Source organism: Strix aluco, chromosome 9, assembly GCF_031877795.1.
Source record: "Strix aluco isolate bStrAlu1 chromosome 9, bStrAlu1.hap1, whole genome shotgun sequence".
Lineage (NCBI taxonomy): Eukaryota > Metazoa > Chordata > Aves > Strigiformes > Strigidae > Strix > Strix aluco.
The window spans coordinates 10,093,771-10,113,747 of record NC_133939.1 but is presented as its reverse complement, the minus strand read 5'-3'; positions in this window follow the sequence as shown (position 1 = coordinate 10,113,747).

Here is a 19,977-nt window from a genome sequence, read left to right as displayed (position 1 = left end):
CTGTCACCAAAGACAAAGGAAAAGTTGCTGAGTCCTCACAAGTAGGGTAGTTTTTCCTGAGACTTGTCCTAGGACAAACTAAACTGTCAGGTAGTTTAGGAAGGTTCCATAGAGGCATGTCCTAGAGATGTAGATGCCTTTCTCAACATGCTGGACCTCCTCTAACTTCATTCTGAAACTTTGATGGAAAACTTGTCTCAACTGTTCTCTGACATTCTCAGAGAGGTTTTGTCACAGGGTGTCCACATCTCCACTCTGTCTTCAACATACACACTGCAATCAACAAACGTGAACAGTGGGAGGACTTCAGATCTTCATGCATGGTCCAGTAACCTTAGTCCTGATATGGAAACACCATCCTTTCTGGGACAAAGAGATTCAGGGGGGGGAAGTTGACCCCCTCTGTTCACTCCTCCTTTTCTTTCTGGAGTTTCCTTTTACTTTTAATGAATATTGTAATTAAAGCTGCAACATTTTAAGGATTCTGTTGAGATCAGCAACTTATTTCCCATTAGTCTAACTGCTACCTCATGCTGACTGCTAAACGCTGACCACTCCGCTTGATTCAGACCTACATCTGCCATCCTTTTGCCACCAAACAGGATGAAAGAACTTATCGACACCAATGTGATGTAGATAAACAGACACTCCTTTACTAATGGTTGGGTGTGTAGGAGAGTCATCTCACCAAAAACGCACACCTAACTTGTGTAGCATGCTGATTATATAGGATACAGTAACATATAATAAACAAGTTTTCATACATAAACATTCCCGTAACTCATTTTCTTATTCCCACCTCTTTCCGGTCATGCGCACTTGAGTCCTAAATTGAGTCGGGGGGCTGCTTTTGCAACCACCACGGACTAGGGACTCAAAAGACTGATCCTCCAATGTCCTTGACTCAAGGACTTTGGCTCACATTGCAATTTTAACATGCTTCGAGGCCCTTTCACAACATATCTTTTAGAATGTCCTGGTCTACAGGGCAATAAATCGTCCTCACCAAACAGTCTAACAATAGTAGTTTGTCATGAGTCTTATTCTTTGCATAGAAATCTAGTTAATGATTATTACTGGCCTATGTGGCCTTAGCCTGGGACTTTACAAAGGACTTTGCAGCAGCATAACTGGTTGTATGGTTACTCTAAACCAAATACAATATTTCCATGACTACTTAAAACATTACACTACTATCTTTTTGTAAAACCGATCCTCCTGTAAAATTCCATTTAACTGATTAGGCCTAATCTTTCCTTATCAAGATCACCAAAAATCATTAAAATCAGCTCAAATTCGTAACAAATAAGTAAAAATTAGTAACACTCTGAACTATTTATATTGTTTTTATCTCTGAAAGTCTGGATACAGAAGATTACAAAAATATATTCATTCTCTCTCAAGGTGAACAAATTTAATTTCCTTCATGCATAACCCAACACTCATATATGAATGAAATATCTCTATAAAGAACCAGGGGACATTTCCAGTTTAGATGGCTTATGTCCACCCACCAGCAGAAATGATGAGAAGTGTAACTTGTACATCTATACTCTGTCACACAGATCTTCTTATCTATAGACATTTCTGTATTGTAATTTTCATCTCCAGGATCCTGCTTATCAGCCTGTCCAATATTTCAAATAAAAGATTTCTTGTATTAAAGTCATGCAAAGTTAAAAAGCCGTGGGGGGGAGTTATCCCACTAGTTCTCTTTTGTGTAGCACAATGCAACTGTAACTATGGAATGCCTGCCACCTACTCCATCACAAGTTTGAATGGCAGCTGCTTCAGTAAAACAATAGCAGCTATGCAGATGCTAATGCCAGACAATGGCTTGACATGCTGAACCATAGTTCAGCATAGTTACACTGTGCTTGAAATCTGATTGAAGTGATAATATTGGAATGACAGTTGGAATGCTTTTATCTCCTTTTCTTATTGTGTTGCTACATAACTTTACTACATTATCTAAATTAATAATGGCTGACCATCCTATAGTGTTGTAATAAAAAAGTGTTTTTACACAATTGTTTTACTTATCGTTTCAAACCCTCCTTTATCGTTTCAAACCCTCCAAGCGGACCTCTTTTTTCAAATTGATGTTTAAATGTCTTTTATTACTTACCATTCTGCGACACCAAAAGAAGGCATTATTTTCAGATCGTGGACTTGACTGGGCAGTAAATACATGAAAATACAGATAAAACCAAAAAACTAGCAAGATCTATCCCACCTTTAGGTAATGTCTCCTTTTAAAGAATCTCTGTAGTATATTAATTTAGTCTCTTAAAATCAAAACTTTGAAGACATGTGCTTGTATGTGTGTATATATTTATTGCCCCAAACAAAAAAGAAATTATGCATCCAGTATATAAACATTCAAAATCCAACAGTAACAGCACTAAATGCTAAAGAAAATTGTAGGTTGATTTAGAATATTTATGTTGACTTTAGATGCTTCTCAGTAGAGTTACCTGTTTATGTTTTTATAGAAAAACTAATCTGGAATATTGAGTTACACAAGTCTCAAATGCCACTTAATAATGATAATTATGATGAATAATCAATCAAAAGGTACAGTGGCTTGACTTTCATAAAGAACCATGCATTTTGGTTTAAAAAGTGCTTTTTCTTCTAGTTTCCTGATTTCAAAAAAATCTTTTTGTAGTTTGTTAGTGTATTGTTTTCTACTTCATTATGCTTTTTAAGACCACATAATTAGCTTTTCCCCTCTTCAAAAGTTGATTGTTTTAATGTAAAAGTTCTATTCTGCCTACACAGTAACAACAGTGATTTGAATTTATGACCTTCATAAAACCTGGCACAAATTAAACCACAAAGCTCTCACTATAAAGATAATTAAATATTCAATACTACTTTTTCCTCTCCATTTCTAAAAAAACCTATACAGGTTAAAACAGTTGAAGGAACTTGCAGCTATGTTCTGCTCAATATATGAATATCCCTGAAAGGATAAATTATGAGAGGGTCTACATAATATATGAAATTGTACAAGACTGCACCAAGTGTTTTAAAGCGTTAACAGGGAGGTACAGCTTGGCTAGGTCCTGTAAAAGCTACTACAATCTAACTCGTAGACCAATAAAAATTTAAGTCTCAACCATAATCCTTCACTGCCTCAGCAGCTCCCAGGTTCATTTACCACCAAATCTGGCCACAGGTTCCACTTACTCAGACTTTACTGATCAATCTACATGGGTTTGGTACTGAAAAATGGCAGACAAGAGATCATGGAGGGGAGGGGTTAGTTATTGCTGTTGTTTTTCTTGTCTACATTTTTTAAAAGAAAAACTAGAAAAAACTTCCTATTCCTAGGAATTTTAAAGGACACCTAGTCTAAGCAAAAAAAGCAAGCAAGCAGCTGTGAACATTCTTTACATTGCATGTAAAGCTATTATCAATATTCCAGTGACCCGGAAAACAAAATTTTTACTAATATGGACATTTCTAACAGCAGTAAAACCAAGACTAGGATCTAGGTTTGTAAAAATCAAGCTGGTACCACACCACGCTCTGTTAACCACAACAAACAAGACTATGAGTTCCACATGTTATGTCATTTCACATACATTTGGAACACAACATATGGTAGAAGCAGCTTATTTGTGGAATTGCACTACCCTTTTCTTCTCCTCTCACACACAGACACATTTTTTTCCTCTTTTTCAACTGTTATTTGTGGAAAGACATTACAATCCTCACACTACTGCATTCTTCACAGCAAGAATCCTGTCTGCTTACAAACGTCAACTGGTCTGTTAGCACAAAGAGGAAAAATGCAATACCATCTGACTGGTTAAATAAATAAATGCCTTTTCCACAATTCTAAGTCATCCATCCCATGTGAAACTACAGAGACCATCCTTCTGCTTGATTTATGATACCCTGTTAGCCACAGAATTACTTAGCAAAATCAGTTTGGCTTGATGTAAAATTCTCTCTCTTCACCAGGAGAAAAAAAAAAAAAAAAACACGTAAGCCCCACAAAAAGACGACATTAATTTAGGAATAGTTGAGCTATCATTGACTTATCAAAATAAAGCTGGAGACATAAATCAATTCTACCGCCTGGACAAAGATAAATCAATAAAGCTCAGAAAGACATTATTGATTCTGTAGCCATCACTCAAAGGCTCTTCATTTGATTCCTCAGCCATCTGTTTAATTGAAATGATAATTCTGATAACTTCTGGTAGGCCCAGTGCATGTTGACTTTGATACAACGTTATTCAATCAAATACAGATGGCGTATGACCTCCTGTCAGTGAGAATCCTAAATGTGTTATCCACATGGATCAGTTTGGATAGATACATTTTCTATTAAAAAAGATGCTTCTGTCTACATTTTTTCTTATACGACCTTCAGTAGGTGAGTCTTTTGTTCAAATCATTCTTTTGTTCCAGCTAATTTCCTCTCTTCAACTCACCAGTAGCTGAAGAGTAAACTAAACAGTTAAGAGTATTTGAGATTCATCCTTCAAACATCCTTCCTGTCTTAATTTCTGCACAGAGATTGAATCATTTACTTGCATTTTGTCCTTGGGTTGTACCTACTAAGAATAAAGACAAAAGTGGAGAAGCTGAGAAATGTGTTTTCGGTACAGACATTTTAGTGTGTTTATGGATTTGTTACTCAGAATCTAACGGAGTGAAAAATAGTATTCGTCTGTAAGGTAAGATGGTAGTGCATGAGGATATGTACGTTAATTCTATAAATCTGCAGCTAGGAAAAACACTAAAAAAGATTATACAACAACTCTATAGTGAGAAAGTATAACCAAGATTAAATTATTTCCACATTTTAGAGAAGTTCCTCGTTAAGTATTAAAATACAGACTCAGGTTCTTTTCTATGACAACATACAATGGAGATATTTTCTGATTTGCTCAAAAAGTAAAAGAGTGCTCCTGGTGCTCTGTAGTATCCTCCTCCTCCATCTTGAAGCTACTGTGGCAAAATACACTCTACTGTACTGCAGGAAGATAGCATGCAGCATATTGTACACCCTTCATCCAGTGCTATAATTAGACAGCAGAACAAAAATGCACATCAGAATCTGAAGACATAACTGAAAATTATTAAGCTGTCAAATGTATTTAGCACAAGCTTGCCCCACCACAGTTAACTTCCTCCCTAACTAGAAGAGCTCAAAGACATGAAATAATATGCACCATAATTAAGGCATAAAGGTCAAAACTTTCAATCCTGCAACTATGTTTTTATCATACTGCAAATACACAAGAAAAAATGGGGTTTCACTAGCCTGAAAACCATAGAAAATAAATATATAATTATTCTAAAGAAGTACATAAAATAATATTTATGTTACTTTCCCTATTGGAACCATACTGAATCCATGTATTGCACCATCACTGGGAAATACAGAACGACGTAAAGCACCATTAAGTTCTAGATTAATGGAATATATAAAAACAGATTCTTTGATCGTATAAATGATGTTTTATTTCCAAATAGTGAATCTGACCTAAGTAAAAACAAATGTATTGAATGTTCAGCTATAAACTACTCCGTAACCATACAACTGTCCTATTAAATTGTACCCTGTCAGTGTTCTCTTAATAGGATTGAAATTTGTGCTTTCCATATTATGGTGCAGCAGAACTAAGTGGGGAAAACTTTCCAAATATAGAAGTTTGCCTCAAGAAATGACTGCTGTGCATCCAGAAAGACACAGTGGTGAGTTCTGGAAGCAGTTACCTTTCCTTCACCAAGACAACTCATCTCAGGAAGCACTTAGCACTGCCTTCAGTGGGCAAATGCCTGCCTGAGAAGGCCATTATTTGTTTGTAGAGAACACCCTGGAATTCTCCTACATTTCAGATTCTCCATGAAGCGTGCAAACAGCTGTTGCCTGTCAAACAGTAAATTCCTTAGATCTGGACTGAGCAACCCATAAAACTGTGAAGCATAGAGCTGTTTGGAGCTAGGGGAATTGTGGATATAGCAGGATCACTCTTCAGAGTGTAAGAGAACCTTTTTGACCAAAAGTCAACTTCAGACTTTTATTCAGTCGCAATTGTGTCATCCCTGCTCAGGAAGAAGTTATAGTGAAATTACAGCTCTGCCCTCTCCAAAATCATTGCAATGGAAAATATATTCCTTCCAGAAAATATGGAGGAAAGAATCCATATGCACCTTAGGACTTCCACTTCCGTCAGAGCAATAAATTGGCTACATGATGATGAGATCTTTACATACTTTCTCCTCTTCCATACCCATGAAAAAGCCAGAAGGAACAAAACTTTCACGATAACATTCTTCCAGAGGACTGGAAGAGCTTTTTCTGCAAGAAAAGGGTTTTAGCATACTGGCAGGATTTTTAGCCTGCACTGGAGACAGCTGTTGAACTAATCTTACCTTCTTATGACACTGTCCACTGTAGAGCACAATGTCAGCATAAATGGGAAATTATGCTTTCTGCAACAGTCCTACATTTTAACAGCTTTTCCTAGTAGCATTAAATATAGTTACAGAATAATTTTATTTAGAGAGATAGGGAATGTGAAAACCTGCACAGTTTTTCATCCCCATTTTCAGTGTCGATAGTTGAAGTAACAACTAACATTTGAGGATATAACACTGACCCAGCACACCTATAAATTCTGTAGCTAGAGGGTAGATGTTAGTACCATAGTGCAAGCTATTTGCAATACAGTTATTTCCCATTAACATCAATTAATATGCTATTTATAACAAAAAATACACTTTATTTAAAGTGCTAAAATAACTAAACAAAGTCATGTAAGGAGGCATTTTACAAAAATAAAATATCCCCGAGGTTTTTTTATTTCAATCCTAATTTCTGTGTCTATCATGATGAAGGAACTTGAAAGAAGATATTTTTCCATATATGAAGCCTTTCAGCTGTCTATTACTGACACAGTTTAGGATTTTTATTACTGGTATAGTTTGTCAGGGAAGTAATTGTCTCAGGGGAGGGGGCAGAGAATGTTATATAATCAGTATTCTGAATAAATATCATTGTGTTAAATAGCCTCCTCACTCTCTTTGGTATAGAAAATTGAATCTGAAAAGCAAATACAGAGGCAGATAGTAGCAAAAACCCTTTCTGCCTAGAATGCAGTATGTAATCATATCCAATTAAAGCAAATAAATATCATTTGATGACGCAACCCTAGGAAAGAACAGTTTGTACAACAAACATTTTGATAAAGATTTTTTCATATGAATTTACCTTTTTCTTTAGCTATTGATTACCATTACAGAGCACAGAATATTGACATGTGCATGAAACCATAACAAGTTAAAATCAAGTCTCAGATAGAGTATCTCTGGTTCGTCTCCGTGTTTAGAATTAAACAGAAATGCTCAAGCTGCAATAGAAATGCAATAGATTCTGTAACCAGCTCTACCACAGACCTGTCAAGGTTGACTAACCATCCAAAACGTCATTCTCCTGTAATCTCACTGAGAAGCAGTGACAGTGCAAAGATGCCAGTCCTTGAAGGGGATTTACCTCCCAGCCAGGTTCTGCAGATTACAGGGCTTCCGTGCTGCCCTTGCTTCACATACCAGAAAACAAAATCAGAGTAGAAACTTTAATCACACCACCTCATTGGCAGAGGTTGAGGAGTGGAGTAGAAAGATTTCTGAACTAAATGACATTGTTAAGTTTAAAAAAAAAAAAAAAAAGCAAACCAAAAACCCCATCAGAGATCAAGTTTTCATACTGCCAAAGTCCTGAGCTTTACTTCAGTTTCCCCATTTGCAGCAGTGCACAGGAGCTGTTCATCCTTCACAGGATAAAGTGCCTTACAATTCAAAATTAAGGTAATACTGTACCATTTAAGATTATATACTTTGTACAAAGAATCCAGACTCTCTACCAACTGGGGAAAAGTGGGCATGTTTTCCTATGTTATTAATAGTACATTTACTCAAAAGGACTTTGAGACCCCTAATCGATGCGTAAAATGGTGCAAATTCTAAGAATTTCAAACAAAAAGCTTTTTTTTTTTTTTGATCTGACAATTCAACAGGAATGATTTCACAACAAACCCTGGAGCTTTTGTTTCAAAATGGTGTTTCATTTACAGACTAATCTAAATTAAAAATGAAGATAAAATAGACAATATTACATTTTAAATCAAGAGAATCATTCTAGTTTAATCAGGGGGATTGTAATTATGCTATTTTATATGGTGAATAGAAACCATAAATGATGAATCCACTCAGCAACTAAATATGGTTTTTGTAACTCTTCTGTAATAGGTATTTCTCATATGAATAAGAAAAGAATTATTTAATCCCCACAAAAGGGGGTTGCTTTACTTTCACAATTCCTAAACAAATTCATAGAAATAGGCAAACTTTGGTCTAAAATACAACATCTTAAATTATATGGGTTAACCAAGCCCACCAAAAAATCAATCCTCAGGTCAAGATTAAAAACTACAATCAAATTAATGCCTAAATTGCACGTCATCTCCATCTTTGGCTGGACAAATGATACCACATAAAAAAAAAAAAAATAAGGAAAGGATAAGGTCTTACACAATTGTAAATATAAGCATTTGAAATATGTATTCCTAAAAAGCAACAGTCCCTCTACATCTGAGATGTCTTCCCTTAATGATGCAAATATGTTTTATCACCATCAAAAAAAATACTGTTCATTTTCTTCTAAACATTTTTCAATGAATACTGATGCACTTGAGAAGAAATTTTTATAAAGATCTCAATCATTAAAAACTATTCTTAAATGTCTGCTTTTATAAATATTTTTAAGAAGCATTATCAAAATCCCTCCAAGAATGTTGTTTTAAAATAAAGTAATATTTTAACTGTGAAAAAAATTCTCTAAAATTCATGTGACCAGATGAACAATATAACATCATGCTAGTCTTCATAGATTTTTGTGTCATTTTACAAAAAAAAAACAAAAACAAAAAAAACCCAAAAACCACTACAGAAGTAGTGGCTGTTAGAGGGGCATACCAGTACAGTGTTTAAGGCAAATGTGGTCAAAACTTGGTTTATGGAAGACATTCTGATGGGTTAGCTAAATGCATCTTAGATATTTTTTTTCATTAGCTAATTCCTCCAGGAATTCCAAAATTAGTTCTCCACCCCATAGTCTGTACTTACTAACTACTTTTGCCTAAGTGTTTAGAAGAAACAAGAGGTGGCTGCATTTCAAGTGCAAAGCAATTGTGGTGTTAACATGTCACCCATCCCAAAGCCAGTCTCCTGTTTTACCTTCCCCTGCTGTTTTACCTTCCCAGAAGCAAGCTGTAACCTATTCAAGATTTTGTCAGTCTGTCCCTTTCTATGAAGAATAATATTCCCCAGACCTATATAGGGGTCCGTCTCCTCTTTCCAGCTGTTCTGTTCAGCAGACCTGGTGAACGAATTAGTGAAGGATTTTTGGCACCCTTTTGGAAAGGGAGCTATCAGAACAAGAGACATGCAATCACTTTCATGGAGGAACTAAAGCACAACATACTCTCATCCTACACTTCTGCCAAAGAAACCTCTCATCCCAACAATTATTTTGACCGAGACAGACAAAATGCCTCCTTGATTATACATGCTGGTTTTACAGTAACAGAGGAAGCTGAGGTATTACACTGCTAATAGCAATCATATCAGAGAGGTATACCTAGAAGAAGAATTGGAAATGATCTGCATATGACCCATTTCTTTCTTTTTTTGAAAACACAAAGTCTGAGGTTCCACTTCTATCACACCAGAAAGGAATCGCTTCGCAGATTTGTGCTGTGTTTCTAAGCAGAAGCTAAAGACATCTAAATTTATCCCTCCAGCTGCCTGATGGGATACCTATCTGGCAGGCCATAACATTTAAATAAATGCTTGGTAGTTTAATCTGTGCTTCACAATGAACTTTCAGAGATATAGTAACCAACGGATAACCCCAGGCATATACATACTCTTGGACAGTTTACTGTTCTACTTAAATTAAATATTCATTTATTCAAATCTTATGATTTAGAAGGTTTCTTATTAAAAAGAACAAACAATAAAAGTATAAATTGTACCGAGAAGCGTTGATAAAATGGGGGCATTTTAAACCCTGTCTCCCATTTAAATATCACTGTGTTGTGAATGAAGTCTGGAGTCTAGTTTTATTCTGAAGAATAGGTTCAGTACTATACTCAGGTAATGCAAGTCTACCAACGCAAAAACATATTATGAGTTTTCAGAAACACATTCATTTCACTGATGTACATGGAATTATCTGCTTGTACATGGAATGTACACTGATGTACATGGAATGTTTGGATTTTATGTTGATATGAGGGGAAAAAAAAAATCTTGTAACAACTGTAAAACAATCATTCTTAATTTGAAAGTTTTACCTACTAATTCAGAAAATATGGACAATACTGTATACCTTAGATGATCAGACACACCACATCATACAGTGAAAGACAAACAAGAATGAACAAGGAATTGCTGTGGGCTTAATACTCTGCACTGGCACACAGAACCTGGCTCAGTTCCTGCCTATACAACAGACCTTTGACAAGTTACTGAATCTCTCAGTAGGAGAGTAATTGGGGAATTAGCTGGCTAGAAAACAATTCCACTGGCGGGGGAGGCAGGGGGAATAATGACAGTTTAGCACTTCCTTTGCTCTATCAAGACAGAACTGAGATCATTGCAAAATTGTATAAAGGCCATAAAGACACGCTGATATGCCCCATAATAGCCTAGTGGTTACGGCACTCAGGCAGCATATGGAAGATGGAAGTTTAAGTAACGTCTGATTTGAGCCTTGAAACTTGAGCTTAGCTCATGACACACCTCTAGTGAATATCTTAATAACTGGATTCTGGGTTATTGTGACTCTCCCTTTCCCAGTACCAGCATCCCATGTTGATATTGAGAAATAGTTTTGTTTCAGCAAAACAGTACTACTCAATGTGAAAACTAAGATGAACCTTTTTTTTAATCAGCTCTGTTATGTGTTTGCCCAGTGTCTTTCTAAGGGCCCTCAGATGCTACCAGAGTATAAATAGAAAAAGACGCCCTATTGCTTGATAGCATTTTCAAAAATTAATTCTAAGGAATGCTGAAAATGTGGACATAGTAGTTGTAATTAGGATGAGCCTATGTAGGATTTTCAAACTGAGAAAGTCAAAATCCTTTGCATATCACACAAATTATATACAATTTGATGAGATCTATGCTGGACCACATTAACTATCAGAGGGTACAGAACATGATACAAGAAGACTGCACATGATTTTTAAGTCTCAGCGTCTAAGACCTCAAAAACATAAAGCATCTCATTGAGTTCTTTCACAACTGTTTATTCAACAATAATAGTCCTGATTCAAAACAGTTAAGACAGTCTAGATTCAAAAAATGGTTTCAGGACTGGATTTTAAATTTTTGGGTCCTTTCCCCATACTTTACAAGATTATTTCCCACAATGACCTTTCATCTCTCAGAATTACAGTTCTCCATAAGAAATTCAAAATTAGAGTTTACTTTGTCTAATTCTTTGAAAAATACTGATTAAAGTCCTCTTAGTTCCTATACCCCTCAGAATACTTAGGATATGCTGTCCTTATCCATAAATAGACAGAAGTTGACCAAATCGTGCTTTCTACAGATATTTAGACCTCTTCAGAAAGAAAGGTGTGCCACCATCTTGTCATAAGATAGACCAGCCACAGAGGGTTAGAGACATTTTAAAAGCACAGTGCTTCCTGAGGGAATACACAGAATATTAAGTTCCAAGTTTTTCAATCAGTAGCTGCCCAACATCAAGCACATTTATTGTAAGCAGTGCATAAGCAGCATAAAATAATACTAATCAAATATATCTTATGCCACAATATACCTTCAAGGCCAAGCCTAGCAAAGGACGTAAATAGAAATGCTTGTCCTGTTTCATGAAAATGTGACATCTGAAAATACCTATTAGGAAAGAAATATCCTGGAAGCAGGAAACTGTGAAACAAGCTGTTGTAGCATTTATTTTTGGTTTGGTCTGGGGTTTTGGGGTTGTTTGGTTTTTTTTTTTAGAAAAAGGTATAAAGTATTGAACATGATGGAAAGCCCACCTTATAGGGAAGTTTTCTCCATTTTTCTTTTCCTTGAAAAGAATAGAAAATTTTGAAGAAACCTCACAATTTTGTAAGTAAAGAATTTATGCTCTAAGAAATCCAAAAATTTTCTCAGAAAACAAAGGCTGAACATATACATGTGACACTGCTTCATCCAACATTTTCCTTATTTCCAAAATTACACACCATTTTTCAAATAAAACAACATGGCCTGTGCCTTTATATATCCTTAGATAAAAGCATAGTGTCTACTTCTGGGTACTATGCTACTTATTCCGACAAACAGAATTCATTAGAGCTGTTTAAACAAAAAAGAACACAAGGATCTGTTTTTACCTACTGCTTAAACAAAACAAAAGGGGTGAAAATTTGCAGTCTTTTGTCAGCCTTGTAATTCTGAAGCTAAGTTAACTCTGAATTTTAACTGAAGGTGGCTCTGCTTCTAGCTGAAAATAATTTCACCATGTGACTGCTGATTAAATTATTAAAATAAATACCTTGGAGAAAAGAGATCTTATCATATAAAATGTTTAACTTAATAAAAATATTCTGGACTATTATGATAATGTAAGTGATACAAAAATACAGGATTTGGGGAGAAATTAGAATATGTGGTATCTTAATGTCTATAAAATGGATATTATATTATGTTTTGTTTAATTTTGTAATGTCATAATGTTTGACAATGTAATATGCAACTCAGCATTTTCACAGCAAGTGAAATTCATGACATTTTCCATTTCTTGATTTGAGGCAAGGCCTGATACCTCTGTACTAGAAGTCTGAAAGGGACCAGGCAGCAGCACCAAATTGCACTACTGAGCTCATCCTAGGGATGATTTAGACAGAACATACAGGCTGTATAAGCCAGGGATGTCTGGCAGTGCTGCCCATAATTCTTTTGTCATTATGTTCTGCAACCAGATCCATAGCATGCACATTTCACCTACAGTCCTGTTTATTAAACAAAGTTTCTGAAGTGAGCAAATGGTAACTATCATTCTCTAAATTTCCCATTCCAGGAACACTGTCAACTGCAGAGTTAAAGAGCTTTAAAATCAGCCCAAGCCATTACTCTTCAGCATCCTTGGGTCTGTGCAAGGCCTGGTCTTTCTATCCCTCTCTCCCTCTCCTTAACTGCTTCTAATGCTACAAAACTCCCCAACAGGCCAGGGTCAATATTACTACTCCTGCCTTCCTCACCAGAAGAATTAATGGTCCCCCTTCTCCATGCAGCTCCTGAAAATATTCATTTTAAAAGTCAGCCCCACCTCTTGTTTTATCCACATGACCCTGACAAAGACCAGAAGCTTCAAGAGCATCTGCCCACCTCTATGAAAGGACAAGATAGAAGTAAAAATGTCATGTTTAACATAACATTCAAACTTACCTTTCATAACTGCCTCTATGTTATTCTTGTTTCAGCACATTTGCAGTTGATATATGTGAAATACTTAAATCAAGATGTTTATGGAAACAAATACCAAAACAAGCTCTTTCTAAAACACAGAAATCAGTGCAAGAGGAATTTCTGCAAATAAACTTACCATGTGGCCTACTCACATTACAACATCTGGAAAAAAACTCTTTTCCAAGCTCTTCTGAATTTCCTGATCTTTATTAAATATCCCCCTTTCTCCCTCCCCCCCCTCCCCAGTCCTTAAAAATTCTGTATGCTAAATTTTCCTTTTCTTTGGTCTGACAAACATTAGTCAAGGTGGATTATAGATTACCTTTTTCCCTTCTTTAAGAGACTTTCCTGCTGGCACTTGACTGATGCAATAATATTGTTGGTCTTAAAGCTTTAAGTCTCAGAAAACACTGTAAAAGAAACATCAACTTTCAAAAATATGTATTTAATTAAAAAAAAAAAAAAGGAAAGAAGGAACCCATTTGAAGAGCTAAATTGAGTGCTTAGATACAACCCATCTTCTGAGAAGATACAAAGCTAGTGTCAATCAAACAAGAGCAGACAGAATGGGAAAAAAAAATAAATCAATCTAGAATGTTAATGAAAACATATCTACTGCAATGAGAAAATATAGTAATCAACATTACTGCTTAACTATGAATTGAACAAGTTTTCTCATGCTCACAGTCTGCTGAGGATTAAGGTGATAATGGGCATATCTGTTAAGTGAAGTTACTGCTGTAATGTACCATGCTAAAGGGCGTAATGTCTTTCACTTTGATTTGCAGTTATTATCATTAAGTAGTAAATGGACCTTGGTAACCAGGTGGTTAATCTTTCCCTTTCATTACAATCTGTGTGATGTGACAAGAAGGAATGTTATCATAACTTAAAGACAACACGGATTACATGAATGATAGTTGGTTGAAGGGCCTTGAGAAACTTCTTTATCCTTAAAAAAAACCCAGAGGTTCCTAAAAGCTGCTGCACCTATATATCCATCACTCAGTATGCCATACAGTACTTATAAGGAACCTTAGATGAGTTATAAGTAACAGAAAAAAAAAAAAATTGATTATATTTTGCTTCAGTTTGTATGTTATCAGGATTTTGTGTGTCAGTCCAAGAACTTTAGCCAGCTGTTAGTGAAATCTGAAACTTTAGTTCTCACAGTTTATAGTTTTAAACTGTTAAAATTACACATACAGTGATTCACTTGATTTAGAATGTTTCAAACCATTCATTGTCATGTGACAGCCATTTGAATGGGGCTCAATTTTGAGTTCACTTACGTTGTTTTACCTTGGAACAATATTATTGTCAGTGGTCTTAGCTCTGGTCTTCAAGTTTGGAAATCAGTCACTTATATGATTGCACACTGGAATGACTTGCAAAAGTATCCTGGTTTTCTGTATTGGTGATCTTCCTCATTATCACTGTTAGCCCTCAAAGGTGCTGATCTGGTATTGGTACAGGAAAGCCAAACTGATTAAAAAAAGGCAAATCTTTCTGTTAGTATAAGGGCAAACCCAAGACAGTGTACTCACACTTTATGACTAAGCATTGTTTTCTATTTTGCTGGTGAATACGAAGGATGTTTAAAAGTAACTCAGTGTTCTTAACTCTACAGAATCAGACTATTTCCCCTCAGAAGAAAAATAAAAGAATAACCTGTAGAAATCTAAAGCATTATTGTTAAATTTGGCAATTTTTGGAACATGAGAAATTCCAGAGATCAGGGGAGGAAAGGGAAGGAGAAGAAGAAAGCAACAAAAAATATTTTGGAATGGTAAATGAATGAAGAACGAACAAATAATAATTTGATGCAGATTGACATGATCCCTCAGCAAAATCATGGAAAAGCTGATAATAGATGCAAGTGAAAAATAATTAAAGATTAATAATGTCAGCTAACATAGCTTTATAGCTCTATTTCTTGGTCAGATCTGTCTTGCTTGATGAGAACACAATATGGACAAGAAAATTAACTTTATGTTGAGAAATTATAGCTACTGTGAAGCATTTCACAACTTTCAGATAAAATTAGTGAGATATGTCATTATAATTTCTACTAAACTTACAAAAACTAATTAACTTATTCTTGGGAGCAGGTTTGGGGAGGGTGAACCTAACAAAAGAATCCCCAACCAACTAATGAGTGATACATTATCCAGTATAAGCATTTATTTATTTATTTGAATTTGAGTCCTTCACTAATCTAGCTGAACAACTCTCTCACTGTCACACACTTCAGTCTTGACTAAATTCTTTCCTTTCCCTGTCAAAGTCTATCAACTTTTTCTAGTTACTGGGAGGTCTTTCAGTAGTGTCTTTGAGAGTGCAGATGCAGTCCATTTTCTTTTTTTTAGGTTAGGAACATCTCTTCCCATTTTACCACACTGAGATTGATCTATGACTGATGAAACAAAGTCTTCTGAAATTTCAGTGGGTTTTTTTTATTCTGTTTCAAAGACATCACTCCACATCAAATATATGTGTAACACAGCATTCCAATATCTCCCATATGGTATCATAATTAGCCTACTTTACCAGAATTAGCAAAATATATTACAGATTTCAAGATGCTTAAGAATCTACTGTTGTCAGAAGTTAGGCTAACTTCTGACTACTTCCTTTTTGCTGGTCAATAGAGCTTATAAATTAAAATTGAAGCTGTAGTTAACTGTTCTGTACAGCTCTGATGAGAATTCTGGCTGCTCGGTTCTTCCTTTGGAGTTTTATTTTCTAAATTCACTTCACTCTTTTCAACCTTTTTTTTTTTTTTTTTCATTTTTCATCATTCAGAGATTATTCAAGGAAGTTTGCTAGAAAGCAGCAGCTCTCTCCAGTGTCTAAATTCAAGATAACCGTTGTCTGGTATGAACTTCTGTATGACATATTTACAACTTGCACATCCTAGACCCACTACAAAGTAGAGGTCCACAAGTCCTGTGCACTCACTACAGGGCAAAACCTTGCAAGAAAATACTATGTCCATTCCAGTATTCATTTAATAAATATGACATTAAAAAATAAGGAGGCCTTATCTCACAGTGAGAAATTGGACAAATTCCATGCATCTCACTAATCAGGAGATAGGTAAGAGCATGTAACAACAGGGGGAAAAAGTCCAATACCAGGTGGTTCTTTAATCACATAAACTAGAAAAATTAAAGCTGAGAGCTGAAGTGACACAGGTTTCCACAGAAATAAAACATTTATATTCTTTTTAAATCAGCAGTTGGGAAAACTAGACATTGGAAAAATTTTCCTAACAATGAGGGGAAATCTTTACCATTTCAAGATCATACAAAGGAGGAGAAGCCTGGTAGACTCTCACTCTGATAAACTCAGTCATCACAACTCTACCACCTCCTTCTGCTTATCCGTTAAATGTAAGGGACGTCTAGCACAGCTTTATGCAATGCCACTTTCTACCAGGTTCAAGGTGAAACCTTGAGACCCAAGATTTACAGATGGCTCTAAAATACTGAGACACATACAGTTTGATAGCCAGACTAAGGCAGGTACTGTTACAAGCTCCTTAACCAAAGTTCTCTATATGGGGAAGAAAAAGATAAAAGATTCCAAATAAACCTTTCTTGCTTTATTTTCTTTTCCCTTTTTCTTCCTTCCCCCCCCCCCCTTTTTTTTTCCCCTCTTCTATGTAGTCAAATGACTACAAATGTATTTGGGCCCCGGATTAGGATTATTATTGCTCTAATGCTGTTGCATACATGCAGAATTGATTTAAAACATTCCAAATGAATGCTAGGATGGCAGGGGGAAAAAGGGCAGGTAAAAGAAACTAATTTTGCAGGCAAGTTCCCCTTGCTTTCAGGGTGATGAAACAATCCTCTGGATGACAGATATGTGCACATGTATCATTATTCCCCTACAGTAGGTCAGGCTCTTCAGCTGCTCCTGTTATTTTCACCCTGGTTCCTGATCCACATAAAATTACTCTGGAATACAAAAAAAAAATCCAGATGAAAATGATGTTCCTGGCTTTTTACATCAGCGGTAGGAGTGACCCTTTCACAAAAATTTTTTTGTAATCAGAATTTGATTATTCTTTACCATATATTAAAACCAGCTATAGCAGCATACTCCTAGTGCCACTGTACCAGACCTAAAGTTCTGTCAAGATTTCCACTGTAAAAGCAATCACTAGCAGCTTATATCTCAGCTCTTTTTCAGTCACATGGGGTAACAGTTGAAACAAAACTTGTCAGCCTGCACGCATGTTCCATAGTTTTTAAAAAATGAGAAAAAGGAAAAGATGGTGGTGGAGTAGAATTAACTGGTCAAAATATTTTCTTACTGTAGAATCCTGAATTGCAACTACCTGAATATGCTTTTACCTGAGTAATGACAAAACTCTGTTTAACAGTTCCCTAAGTTGCACAGATTCATCTTCTGCACTTAATATACCAGCAAACATTAAACAGCAACAGGCCTGAAACAGAACTCTGGGTTCTAAGATCCCTGATGTGCAGATGTGGGTGGCTCTATGGCTCAAATCTTGTAGCCAAAACCTGCCAGGCCACCACAATTTTAACAGGTCAAATATGGAAGTAAGAATCCGAATGTTTGAAAACCTGGGAAAAACACAGATCTAAGCTTATTGCTAGGATAAATGTTTGTCTTTATACAAACATGCAGCAGAACACCCTTATCATTAAATCTGTTATTCTATCACTTAACAAATTTACCCTAATTCAGAATTCTTTTGATACTAGGAATTGTTCTATATGGAAACAATTAAGCTACTAGCTGGAGCAATTTAAGACAGTCTTGAGACTAATCTCAGCAGCATCAAGGGCTACAGACTGTTCTTGCTCAAAAGTACATCGAGTCTGACATATTTGTAAAGCCAGCCCACAGCCTACTTTTATATACACAAAGAATCTCAAGGAAAGTAAAGAGTTAATTATTTGTGTCCAAATCACTATACTGTTAACTGTGTTTTATTAGTAGTAACAGAGTATCATTTGCAGCCTCTGTAAACAGTTTTTTAACTGAAAGAGGGAATATTAGATAGACTCAAAGTTGCTCTATAGGCTTCTGAATCTTCTGAATGAGTCCCATAGAAACAACATGGAATGCACTAGTAAAATGCCCATTGTAAAGAGCACCATATTTAATTTCTGCCCCCTCCACCCCCGAATTATAGTAGCTAAATTAGGAGAGCTCTCACTGACAACAGGAAGGTATTTTACCCATAAAAGAGTCAAAGTTTCTCATATTTTACCCAAACAAAAGAGAATTCAGCATGAGTCAAACTATAGTTTAGAATTAGTTAAGCCTTTTTGGGACTTTAAAAATTGCTTAAACAATTAAATACCATCTACTGAGTAATAATGGATTAAAAAGGACTGCTTGTTTCCATATTTTATGAAAGCAATTATGATAGCTCCACCTCTATCAGTTTCCTCACTCTCACTCTTAATACTCAAATATTTATTATGCCAGACAAAATTTTCAAAAGCACAGTTCCTTTCAGAATGTCTCAGATGCTTAAAACTAAGCTCCCTCTTTAGGAGAAGATAGCATTAAGCAGCTCCAGCTGAGAATAGCAGTGCAGCTAATTCTCACAGTGCTGCATAAAACCGGCCTCTCCACGTTTGTGCTTAAATGGTTGGATGAGCTTTTGGCCTGCAAATGTCTTGGTATCTCAAGGTATAAGTGGAGTTTACTCCAAAAATAACATCCTTCTCTGAGCATTTGGACACTAATGTCAGTGAAGTCAGGTTACCATCTCTTAAATAAATATATTGGCAACCCAAGGCTACCACGAGAAATGTAGAAAAACATTTCAGTCTTGAAGAGGGTGCTAGGCTCTAATTGTTACCCAGCTATTAAGGGATCTTCATGCCAGATCTTATGGTGTCCATATGTTTTCCCACTGTCAAGACAGTACAGTAATGTCAAATGTCTTTATAAAAAGTGCTTTGAGAACTACTGATGAAAAAGACAATATAAACCAAAATGATTATTATTATTAGAAAGTAAATATGGTCCTTTAAGATATATTTGTTCTGTGCTCAGGAATTTTAAATTCTTGCTGTCTACTGCCAGATCTATGACACCTGGTTTTTGTTTTGTTTGTTAAGGAGGAGTAGGTATAAGAGGATTTAAAATGAGACCTTTTCCACAATAACTGACAGATGCAGCATAGTGCCTGCTTTGTACATATCTAAACTTCTGATTCAGGAGACATAGGAGACTTGGCACAAGAAAGAACTACTTTTTAAAAAACAGAAGCTGTTGGTCAGAAATCAGACTGCTTTGCTTTGGTTGCTGGAAGTCAGCTTTACAGCACTCTTTCAGCTGAAGTTCTATTGCAGCAGAACACACTCCCTGGAAACATCAGTGCTCCACTGGACTGCTGACATGTCTTTGCAACAGGCACGCAAAGAGGCAGCCAGCAATATACTTGCATACTTTAAGCAGTGAGTG